The following is a 12686-nucleotide window of genomic DNA, read 5'->3' on the forward strand; positions in this document are numbered from 1 at the left end:
AGACTGAGTCTGAGACTGAGTCTGAGACTGAGACAGAGTCTAAATCTGAGACTGAGTCTGAGACTGAGACTGAGTCTGAGACTGAGACTGAGTCTGAGACTGAGTCTGAGACTGAGACTGAGTCTGAGTCTGATACTGAGATAGAGACTGAGTCTGAGACTGAGACTGAGTCTGAGACTGCGTCTGGGACTGAGTCTGAGTCTGAGACAGAGACAGAGACTGAGACTGAGACTGAGTCTGAGTCTGAGACTGAGACTGACTCTGAGACTGAGATTGAGACTGAGACTGAGACTGAGTCTGAGACTGAGTCTGAGACGGAGACTGAGACTGAGACTGAGTCTGAGACTGAGACTGAGACAGAGTCTGAGACTGAGACTGGGTCTGAGTCTGAGACTGAGACTGAGTCTGAGACTGAGACAGAGACTGATACTGAGTCTGAGACTGAGACTGAGACTGAGACTGAGACTGAGACTGAGACTGAGTCTGAGACTGAGTCTGGGACTGAGTCTGAGACTGAGACTGAGACTGGGTCTGAGTCTGAGACTGAGACTGAGTCTGGAACTGAGACTGATTCTGAGACTGAGACTGAATCTGAGTCTGACACTGAGACTGAGACTGAGACTGAGGCTGAGACTGAGACTGAGTCTGAAACTGAGTCTGAGTCTGATACTGAGACTGAGACTGAGACTGAGTCTGAGTCTGAGACAGAGACTGAGACTGAGTCTGGGACTAAGACTGAGTCTGAGTCTGAGACTGAGATTGAGTCTGAGTCTGAGACTGAGACTGAGTCTGAGACTGAGACTGAGACTGAGACTGAGTCGGAATCTAAGACTGAGTCCGAGACTGAGACTGAGACTGAGATTGAGTCTGGGACTGAGACTGATTCTGGGACTGAGACTGAGTCTGAATCTGAGACTGAGTCCGAGACTGAGACTGAGACTGAGACTGAGTCTGAGTCTGAGTCTGAGACTGAGACTGAGTCTGAGACTGAGTCTGAGACTGAGACTGAGACTGAATCTGAGTCTGACACTGAGACTGAGACTGAGACTGAGGCTGAGACTGAGACTGAGACTGAGTCTGAAACTGAGTCTGAGTCTGATACTGAGACTGAGACTGAGTCTGAGTCTGAGTCTGAGACTGAGACTGAGTCTGAGACTGAGACTGAGACTGAGACTGAGTCGGAATCTGAGACTGAGTCCGAGACTGAGACTGAGACTGAGTCTGAGACTGAGACTGACTCTGAGACTGAGACTGAGTCTGAAACTGAGTCTGAGTCTGATACTGAGACTGAGACTGAGTCTGAGTCTGAGACTGAGACTGACTCTGAGACTGAGACTGAGACTGAGACTGAGTCTGAGACTGAGACTGAGTCTGAGACTGAGACTGAGTCTGAATCTGAGACTGAGTCTGAGACTGAGACTGAGACTGAGTCTGAGACTGAGACAGAGACTGAGACTGAGTCTGAGACTGAGACTGAGACTGAGTCTGAGACTGAGACTGAGACTGAGTCTGAGACTGAGACTGAGTCTGAATCTGAGTCTGAGTCTGATACTGAGACTGAGACTGAGACTGAGTCTGAGTCCGAGACTGAGACTGAGACTGAGTCTGAGACTGAGACTGACTCTGAGACTGAGACTGAGTCTGAAACTGAGTCTGAGTCTGATACTGAGACTGAGACTGAGACTGAGTCTGAGTCTGAGACTGAGACTGACTCTGAGACTGAGACTGAGACTGAGACTGAGTCTGAGACTGAGACTGAGTCTGAGACTGAGACTGAGTCTGAATCTGAGACTGAGTCTGAGACTGAGACTGAGACTGAGTCTGAGACTGAGACAGAGACTGAGACTGAGTCTGGAACTGAGACTGAGATTGAGACTGAGTCTGAGTCTGGGATTGAGACTGATTCTGAGACTGAGACTCAATCTGAGTCTGACACTGAGACTGAGACTGAGACTGAGGCTGAGACTGAGACTGAGTCTGAAACTGAGTCTGAGTCTGATACTGAGACTGAGACTGAGTCTGAGTCTGAGACAGAGACTGAGACTGAGTCTGGGACTAAGACTGAGTCTGAGTCTGAGACTGAGACTGAGTCTGAGTCTGAGACTGAGACTGAGTCTGAGACTGAGACTGAGACTGAGACTGAGTCGGAATCTAAGACTGAGACCGAGACTGAGACTGAGACTGAGATTGAGTCTGGGACTGAGACTGAGTCTGGGACTGAGACTGAGACCGAGTCTGAGACTGTCTGAGACTGAGACTGAGTCTGAGACTGAGAATGAGTCTGAGACTGAGTCTGAATCTGAGACTGTCTGAGACTGAGACAGAGTCTGAGACTGAGAATGAGTCTGAGACGGAGTCGGAGTCTGAGACTGAGAATGAGTCTGAGACTGAGTCTGAATCTGAAGCTGAGACTGAGACTGAGTCTGAGACTGAGACAGAGTCTAAATCTGAGACTGAGTCTGAGACTGAGACTGAGTCTGAGACTGAGACTGAGTCTGAGACTGAGTCTGAGACTGAGACTGAGTCTGAGTCTGAGACTGAGATAGAGACTGAGTCTGAGACTGAGACTGAGTCTGAGACTGCGTCTGGGACTGAGTCTGAGTCTGAGACAGAGACAGAGACTGAGACTGAGACTGAGTCTGAGTCTGAGACTGAGACTGACTCTGAGACTGAGATTGAGACTGAGACTGAGACTGAGTCTGAGACTGAGTCTGAGACTGAGACTGAGACTGAGACTGAGTCTGAGACTGAGACTGAGACAGAGTCTGAGACTGAGACTGGGTCTGATTCTGAGACTGAGACTGAGTCTGAGACTGAGACAGAGACTGATACTGAGTCTGAGACTGAGTCTGAGACTGAGACAGAGTCTAAATCTGAGACTGAGTCTGAGACTGAGACTGAGTCTGAGACTGAGACTGAGTCTGAGACTGAGTCTGAGACTGAGACTGAGTCTGAGTCTGACACTGAGATAGAGACTGAGTCTGAGACTGAGACTGAGTCTGAGACTGCGTCTGGGACTGAGTCTGAGTCTGAGACAGAGACAGAGACTGAGACTGAGACTGAGTCTGAGTCTGAGACTGAGACTGACTCTGAGACTGAGATTGAGACTGAGACTGAGACTGAGTCTGAGACTGAGTCTGAGTCTGAGACTGAGACTGAGACTGAGTCTGAGACTGAGACTGAGACAGAGTCTGAGACTGAGACTGGGTCTGAGTCTGAGACTGAGACTGAGTCTGAGACTGAGACAGAGACTGATACTGAGTCTGAGACTGAGTCTGAGACTGAGACTGAGACTGAGACTGAGACTGAGACTGAGTCTGAGACTGAGTCTGGGACTGAGTCTGAGACTGAGACTGAGACTGGGTCTGAGTCTGAGACTGAGACTGAGTCTGGAACTGAGACTGATTCTGAGACTGAGACTGAATCTGAGTCTGACACTGAGACTGAGACTGAGACTGAGGCTGAGACTGAGACTGAGTCTGAAACTGAGTCTGAGTCTGATACTGAGACTGAGACTGAGACTGAGACTGAGTCTGAGTCTGAGACAGAGACTGAGACTGAGTCTGGGACTAAGACTGAGTCTGAGTCTGAGACTGAGATTGAGTCTGAGTCTGAGACTGAGACTGAGTCTGAGACTGAGACTGAGACTGAGACTGAGTCGGAATCTAAGACTGAGTCCGAGACTGAGACTGAGACTGAGATTGAGTCTGGGACTGAGACTGATTCTGGGACTGAGACTGAGTCTGAATCTGAGACTGAGTCCGAGACTGAGACTGAGACTGAGACTGAGTCTGAGTCTGAGTCTGAGACTGAGACTGAGTCTGAGACTGAGTCTGAGACTGAGACTGAGACTGAATCTGAGTCTGACACTGAGACTGAGACTGAGACTGAGGCTGAGACTGAGACTGAGACTGAGTCTGAAACTGAGTCTGAGTCTGATACTGAGACTGAGACTGAGACTGAGTCTGAGTCTGAGACTGAGACTGAGACTGACTCTGAGACTGAGACTGAGACTGAGACTGAGTCTGAGACTGAGACAGAGTCTGAATCTGAGACTGAGTCAGAGACTGAGACTGAGTCTGAGACTGAGTCTGAGACTGAGACTGAGTCTCAGTCTGACACTGAGACTGAGACTGAGACTGAGACTGAGACTGAGACTGAGTCAGAGACTGAGACTGAGTGTGAGACACGATCTGTGACTGAGTCTGAGTCTGAGACTGAGTCTGAGTCTGAGACTGAGACTGAGTCTGAGACTGAGACTGAGTCTGAATCTGAGACTGAGTCTGAATCTGAGACTGAGTCTGAGACTGAGACTGAGACTGAGATTGAGTCTCAGTCTGACACTGAGACTGAGACTGAGACTGAGTCTGAATCTGAGACTGAGTCTGAGACTGAGTCTGAGTCATAGACTGAGTCGGAGTCTGAGTCAGAGACTGAGACTGAGTCTGAGACTGAGTCTGAGACTCAATCTGTGACTGATTCTGAGTCTGTGACTGAGACTGAGTCTAAATCTGAGACTGAGTCTGAGACTGAGACTGAGTCTGAGACTGAGTCAGAGACTGAGACTGAGACTGAGTCTGAGACTGAGACAGAGACTGAGACTGAGTCTGAGACTGAGACTGAGTCTAAATCTGAGACTGAGTCTGAGACTGAGACTGAGTCTGAGACTGAGTCAGAGACTGAGACTGAGACTGAGTCTGAGACTGAGACAGAGACTGAGACTGAGTCTGAGACTGAGACTGAGTCTGAATCTGAGACTGAGTCTGAGACTGAGACTGAGACTGAGTCTGAGACTGAGACAGAGACTGAGACTGAGTCTGAGACTGAGACTGAGACTGAGTCTGAGACTGAGACTGAGTCTGAAACTGAGTCTGAGTCTGATACTGAGACTGAGACTGAGACTGAGACTGAGTCTGAGACTGAGACAGAGACTGAGACTGAGTCTGAGACTGAGTCTGAGACTGAGACTGAGACTGAGTCTGAGTCTGAGACTGAGACTGAGTCTGAATCTGAGACTGAGACTGAGACTGAGACTGAGTCTGAGACTGAGACTGAGTCTGAATCTGAGACTGAGTCTGAGACTGAGTCTGAGTCATAGACTGAGTCGGAGTCTGAGTCAGAGACTGAGACTGAGTCTGAGACTGAGTCTGAGACTCAATCTGTGACTGATTCTGAGTCTGTGACTGAGACTGAGTCTGAGACTGAGTCTGAGTCTGAGTCTGAGACTGAGACTGAGACTGAGACTGAGTCTGAATCTGAGACTGAGTCTGAGACTGAGACTGAGACTGAGTCTGAGACTGAGACTGAGACAGAGACTGAGACTGAGTCTGAGACTGAGACTGAGACTGAGTCTGAGACTGAGACTGAGACTGAGTCTGAGACTGAGACTGAGTCTGAATCTGAGACTGAGTCTGAGACTGCGACTGAGACTGAGTCTGAAACTGAGTCTGAGACTGAGACATAGACAGAGACTGAGTCTGAGACTGAGTCTGAGACTTAGACTGAGTCTGAGACAGAGACTGAGACTGAGTTTGAGACTGAGTCTGAGACTGAGACTGAGTCTGAGACTGAGTCTGAGACTGAGACTGAGTCTGAGACTGAGTCTGAGACTGAGACTGAGACTGAGTCTGAGATTGAGACTGAGCCTGAGACTGAGACTGAGACTGAGTCTGAGACTGAGTCTGATACTGAGTCTGAGACTGAGTCTGGGACTGAGACTGACACTGAGACTGAGATTGAGTCTGAGACTGAGTCTGAGACTGAGACTGAGACTGAGACTGAGTCTGAGACTGAGACTGAGACTGAGTCTGAGACTGAGACTGAGTCTGAATCTGAGACTGAGTCTGAGACTGAGACTGAGACTGAGTCTGAGACTGAGACAGAGACTGAGACTGAGTCTGAGACTGAGTCTGAGACTGAGACTGAGACTGAGTCTGAGACTGAGACTGAGTCTGAAACTGAGTCTGAGTCTGATACTGAGACTGAGACTGAGACTGAGACTGAGTCTGAGACTGAGACAGAGACTGAGACTGAGTCTGAGACTGAGTCTGAGACTGAGACTGAGACTGAGTCTGAGTCTGAGACTGAGACTGAGTCTGAATCTGAGACTGAGACTGAGACTGAGACTGAGTCTGAGACTGAGACTGAGACTGAGTCTGAATCTGAGACTGAGTCTGAGAGTGCGACTGAGACTGAGACTGAGTCTGAGACTGAGACTGAGTCTGAGTCTAAGACAGAGACTGAGACTGAGACTGAGTCTGAGTCTGAGACTGAGACTGAGTCTGAGACTGAGTCTGAGACTGAGACTGAGACTGAGTCTGAGACTGAGACTGAGTCTGAGTCTGAGTCTGAGACTGAGACTGAGTCTGAGACTGAGACTGAGTCTGAAACTGAGTCTGAGTCTGATACTGAGACTGAGACTGAGACTGAGACTGAGTCTGAGACTGAGTCCGAGACTGAGACTGAGACTGAGTCTGAGACTGAGACTGAGTCTGAAACTGAGTCTGAGTCTGATACTGAGACTGAGACTGAGACTGAGACTGAGTCTGAGACTGAGACTGAGACTGAGTCTGAGACTGAGACTGAGTCTGAATCTGAGACTGAGTCAGAGACTGAGACTGAGACTGAGTCTGAGACTGAGACAGAGACTGAGACTGAGTCTGAGACTGAGTCTGAGACTGAGACTGAGACTGAGTCTGAGACTGAGACTGAGACTGAGTCTGAGACTGAGACTGAGTCCGAGACTGAGACTGAGACTGAGACTGAGTCTGAGTCTGAGTCTGAGACTGAGACTGAGTCTGAGACTGAGTCTGAGACTGAGACTGAGACTGAGTCTGAGACTGAGTCTGAGACTGAGACTGAATCTGAGTCTGACACTGAGACTGAGACTGAGACTGAGGCTGAGACTGAGACTGAGACTGAGTCTGAAACTGAGTCTGAGTCTGATACTGAGACTGAGACTGAGACTGAGTCTGAGTCTGAGACTGAGACTGAGACTGACTCTGAGACTGAGACTGAGACTGAGACTGAGACTGAGTCTGAGACTGAGACAGAGTCTGAATCTGAGACTGAGTCTGAGACTGAGTCTCAGTCTGACACTGAGACTGAGACTGAGACTGAGTCTGAGACTGAGTCTGAGACTGAGTCAGAGACTGAGACTGAGTCTGAGACTCGATCTGTGACTGAGTCTGAGTCTGAGACTGAGTCTGAGTCTGAGACTGAGACTGAGTCTGAGACTGAGACTGAGTCTGAATCTGAGACTGAGTCTGAATCTGAGACTGAGTCTGAGACTGAGACTGAGTCTGAGACTGAGACTGAGACTGAGATTGAGTCTCAGTCTGACACTGAGACTGAGACTGAGACTGAGTCTGAGACTGAGTCTGAGACTGAGTCTGAGTCTGAGTCTGAGACTGAAACTGAGTCTGAGTCTGAGACTGAGACTGAGTCTGAGTCTGAGACTGAGACTGAGACTGAGACTGAGTCTGAGACTGAGACTGAGTCTGAGTCTGAGACAGAGACTGAGACTGAGACTGAGTCTGAGTCTGAGACTGAGTCTGAGACTGAGTCTGAGACTGAGATTGAGTCTGAGTCTGAGACTGAGACTGAGTCTGAGTCTGAGTCTGAGACTGAGACTGAGTCTGAGACTGAGACTGAGACTGAGACTGAGTCAGAATCTGAGACTGAGTCCGAGACTGAGACTGAGACTGAGTCTGAGACTGAGACTGAGACTGAGTCTGAAACTGAGTCTGAGTCTGAGACTGAGACTGAGTCTGAGTCTGAGTCTGAGACTGAGACTGAGTCTGAGACTGAGACTGAGTCTGAAACTGAGTCTGAGTCTGATACTGAGACTGAGACTGAGACTGAGACTGAGTCTGAGACTGAGTCCGAGACTGAGACTGAGACTGAGTCTGAGACTGAGACTGAGACTGAGTCTGAGACTGAGACTGAGTCTGAAACTGAGTCTGAGTATGATACTGAGACTGAGACTGAGACTGAGACTGAGTCTGAGACTGAGACTGAGACTGAGTCTGAGACTGAGACAGAGACTGAGACTGAGTCTGAGACTGAGTCTGAGACTGAGACTGAGACTGAGTCTGAGACTGAGACTGAGACTGAGTCTGAGACTGAGACTGAGTCCGAGACTGAGACTGAGACTGAGACTGAGTCTGAGTCTGAGTCTGAGACTGAGACTGAGTCTGAGACTGAGTCTGAGACTGAGACTGAGACTGAGTCTGAGACTGAGTCTGAGACTGAGACTGAATCTGAGTCTGACACTGAGACTGAGACTGAGACTGAGGCTGAGACTGAGACTGAGACTGAGTCTGAAACTGAGTCTGAGTCTGATACTGAGACTGAGACTGAGACTGAGTCTGAGTCTGAGACTGAGACTGAGACTGACTCTGAGACTGAGACTGAGACTGAGACTGAGACTGAGTCTGAGACTGAGACAGAGTCTGAATCTGAGACTGAGTCTGAGACTGAGACTGAGTCTGAGACTGAGTCTGAGACTGAGACTGAGTCTCAGTCTGACACTGAGACTGAGACTGAGACTGAGTCTGAGACTGAGTCTTAGACTGAGTCAGAGACTGAGACTGAGTCTGAGACTCGATCTGTGACTGAGTCTGAGTCTGAGACTGAGTCTGAGTCTGAGACTGAGACTGAGTCTGAGACTGAGACTGAGTCTGAATCTGAGACTGAGTCTGAATCTGAGACTGAGTCTGAGACTGAGACTGAGTCTGAGACTGAGACTGAGACTGAGATTGAGTCTCAGTCTGACACTGAGACTGAGACTGAGACTGAGTCTGAGACTGAGTCTGAGACTGAGTCTGAGTCTGAGTCTGAGACTGAAACTGAGTCTGAGTCTGAGACTGAGACTGAGTCTGAGTCTGAGACTGAGACTGAGACTGAGACTGAGACTGAGTCTGAGACTGAGACAGAGTCTGAATCTGAGACTGAGTCTGAGACTGAGTCTGAGACTGAGACTGAGTCTCAGTCTGACACTGAGTCTGAGACTGAGACTGAGTCTGAGACTGAGTCTTAGACTGAGTCAGAGACTGAGACTGAGTCTGAGACTCGATCTGTGACTGAGTCTGAGTCTGAGACTGAGTCTGAGTCTGAGACTGAGACTGAGTCTGAGACTGAGACTGAGTCTGAATCTGAGACTGAGTCTGAATCTGAGACTGAGTCTGAGACTGAGACTGAGTCTGAGACTGAGACTGAGACTGAGATTGAGTCTCAGTCTGACACTGAGACTGAGACTGAGACTGAGTCTGAGACTGAGTCTGAGACTGAGTCTGAGTCTGAGTCTGAGACTGAAACTGAGTCTGAGTCTGAGACTGAGACTGAGTCTGAGTCTGAGACTGAGACTGAGACTGAGTCTGAGACTGAGACTGAGACTGAGTCTGAATCTGAGACTGAGTCTGAGAGTGCGACTGAGACTGAGACTGAGTCTGAGACTGAGACTGAGTCTGAGTCTGAGACAGAGACTGAGACTGAGACTGAGTCTGAGTCTGAGACTGAGTCTGAGACTGAGTCTGAGACTGAGATTGAGTCTGAGTCTGAGACTGAGACTGAGTCTGAGTCTGAGTCTGAGACTGAGACTGAGTCTGAGACTGAGACTGAGACTGAGACTGAGTCGGAATCTGAGACTGAGTCCGAGACTGAGACTGAGACTGAGTCTGAGACTGAGACTGAGACTGAGTCTGAAACTGAGTCTGAGTCTGATACTGAGACTGAGACTGAGACTGAGTCTGAGACTGAGACTGAGTCTGAGACTGAGACTGAGTCTGAATCTGAGACTGAGTCTGAGACTGAGACTGAGTCTGAGACTGAAACTGAGTCTGAGTCTGAGACTGAGACTGAGTCTGAGTCTGAGACTGAGACTGAGACTGAGACTGAGTCTGAGACTGAGACTGAGACTGAGTCTGAATCTGAGACTGAGTCTGAGAGTGCGACTGAGACTGAGACTGAGTCTGAGACTGAGACTGAGTCTGAGTCTAAGACAGAGACTGAGACTGAGACTGCGTCTGAGTCTGAGACTGAGACTGAATCTGAGACTGAGTCTGAGACTGAGATTGAGTCTGAGTCTGAGACTGAGACTGAGTCTGAGTCTGAGTCTGAGACTGAGACTGAGTCTGAGACTGAGACTGAGTCTGAAACTGAGTCTGAGTCTGATACTGAGACTGAGACTGAGACTGAGACTGAGTCTGAGACTGAGTCCGAGACTGAGACTGAGACTGAGTCTGAGACTGAGACTGAGTCTGAAACTGAGTCTGAGTCTGATACTGAGACTGAGACTGAGACTGAGACTGAGACTGAGTCTGAGACTGAGACTGAGACTGAGTCTGAGACTGAGACTGAGTCTGAATCTGAGACTGAGTCTGAGACTGAGACTGAGACTGAGTCTGAGACTGAGACAGAGACTGAGACTGAGTCTGAGACTGAGTCTGAGACTGAGACTGAGACTGAGTCTGAGACTGAGACTGAGACTGAGTCTGAGACTGAGACTGAGTCTGAATCTGAGACTGAGTCTGAGACTGAGTCTGAGTCATAGACTGAGTCGGAGTCTGAGTCAGAGACTGAGACTGAGTCTGAGACTGAGTCTGAGACTCAATCTGTGACTGATTCTGAGTCTGTGACTGAGACTGAGTCTGAGACTGAGTCTGAGTCTGAGTCTGAGACTGAGACTGAGTCTGAGTCTGAGACTGAGACTGAGTCTGAGTCTGAGACTGAGACTGAGACTGAGACTGAGTCTGAATCTGAGACTGAGTCTGAGACTGAGACTGAGACTGAGTCTGAGACTGAGACTGAGACAGAGACTGAGACTGAGTCTGAGACTGAGTCTGAGACTGAGACTGAGTCTCAGTCTGACACTGAGTCTGAGACTGAGACTGAGTCTGAGACTGAGTCTTAGACTGAGTCAGAGACTGAGACTGAGTCTGAGACTCGATCTGTGACTGAGTCTGAGTCTGAGACTGAGTCTGAGTCTGAGACTGAGACTGAGTCTGAGACTGAGACTGAGTCTGAATCTGAGACTGAGTCTGAATCTGAGACTGAGTCTGAGACTGAGACTGAGTCTGAGACTGAGACTGAGACTGAGATTGAGTCTCAGTCTGACACTGAGACTGAGACTGAGACTGAGTCTGAGACTGAGTCTGAGACTGAGTCTGATTCTGAGTCTGAGACTGAAACTGAGTCTGAGTCTGAGACTGAGACTGAGTCTGAGTCTGAGACTGAGACTGAGACTGAGTCTGAGACTGAGACTGAGACTGAGTCTGAATCTGAGACTGAGTCTGAGAGTGCGACTGAGACTGAGACTGAGTCTGAGACTGAGACTGAGTCTGAGTCTGAGACAGAGACTGAGACTGAGACTGAGTCTGAGTCTGAGACTGAGTCTGAGACTGAGTCTGAGACTGAGATTGAGTCTGAGTCTGAGACTGAGACTGAGTCTGAGTCTGAGTCTGAGACTGAGACTGAGTCTGAGACTGAGACTGAGACTGAGACTGAGTCGGAATCTGAGACTGAGTCCGAGACTGAGACTGAGACTGAGTCTGAGACTGAGACTGAGACTGAGTCTGAAACTGAGTCTGAGTCTGATACTGAGACTGAGACTGAGACTGAGTCTGAGACTGAGACTGAGTCTGAGACTGAGACTGAGTCTGAATCTGAGACTGAGTCTGAGACTGAGACTGAGTCTGAGACTGAAACTGAGTCTGAGTCTGAGACTGAGACTGAGTCTGAGTCTGAGACTGAGACTGAGACTGAGACTGAGTCTGAGACTGAGACTGAGACTGAGTCTGAATCTGAGACTGAGTCTGAGAGTGCGACTGAGACTGAGACTGAGTCTGAGACTGAGACTGAGTCTGAGTCTAAGACAGAGACTGAGACTGAGACTGCGTCTGAGTCTGAGACTGAGACTGAATCTGAGACTGAGTCTGAGACTGAGATTGAGTCTGAGTCTGAGACTGAGACTGAGTCTGAGTCTGAGTCTGAGACTGAGACTGAGTCTGAGACTGAGACTGAGTCTGAAACTGAGTCTGAGTCTGATACTGAGACTGAGACTGAGACTGAGACTGAGTCTGAGACTGAGTCCGAGACTGAGACTGAGACTGAGTCTGAGACTGAGACTGAGTCTGAAACTGAGTCTGAGTCTGATACTGAGACTGAGACTGAGACTGAGACTGAGACTGAGTCTGAGACTGAGACTGAGACTGAGTCTGAGACTGAGACTGAGTCTGAATCTGAGACTGAGTCTGAGACTGAGACTGAGACTGAGTCTGAGACTGAGACAGAGACTGAGACTGAGTCTGAGACTGAGTCTGAGACTGAGACTGAGACTGAGTCTGAGACTGAGACTGAGACTGAGTCTGAGACTGAGACTGAGTCTGAATCTGAGACTGAGTCTGAGACTGAGTCTGAGTCATAGACTGAGTCGGAGTCTGAGTCAGAGACTGAGACTGAGTCTGAGACTGAGTCTGAGACTCAATCTGTGACTGATTCTGAGTCTGTGACTGAGACTGAGTCTGAGACTGAGTCTGAGTCTGAGTCTGAGACTGAGACTGAGTCTGAGTCTGAGACTGAGACTGAGTCTGAGTCTGAGACTGAGACTGAGACTGAGACTGAGTCTGAATCTGAGACTGAGTCTGAGACTGAGACTGAGACTGAGTCTGAGACTGAGACTGAGACAG

The sequence above is a fragment of the Chiloscyllium punctatum genome, chromosome 24 (assembly GCF_047496795.1).
Source record: "Chiloscyllium punctatum isolate Juve2018m chromosome 24, sChiPun1.3, whole genome shotgun sequence".
Taxonomy (NCBI): Eukaryota; Metazoa; Chordata; class Chondrichthyes; order Orectolobiformes; family Hemiscylliidae; genus Chiloscyllium; species Chiloscyllium punctatum.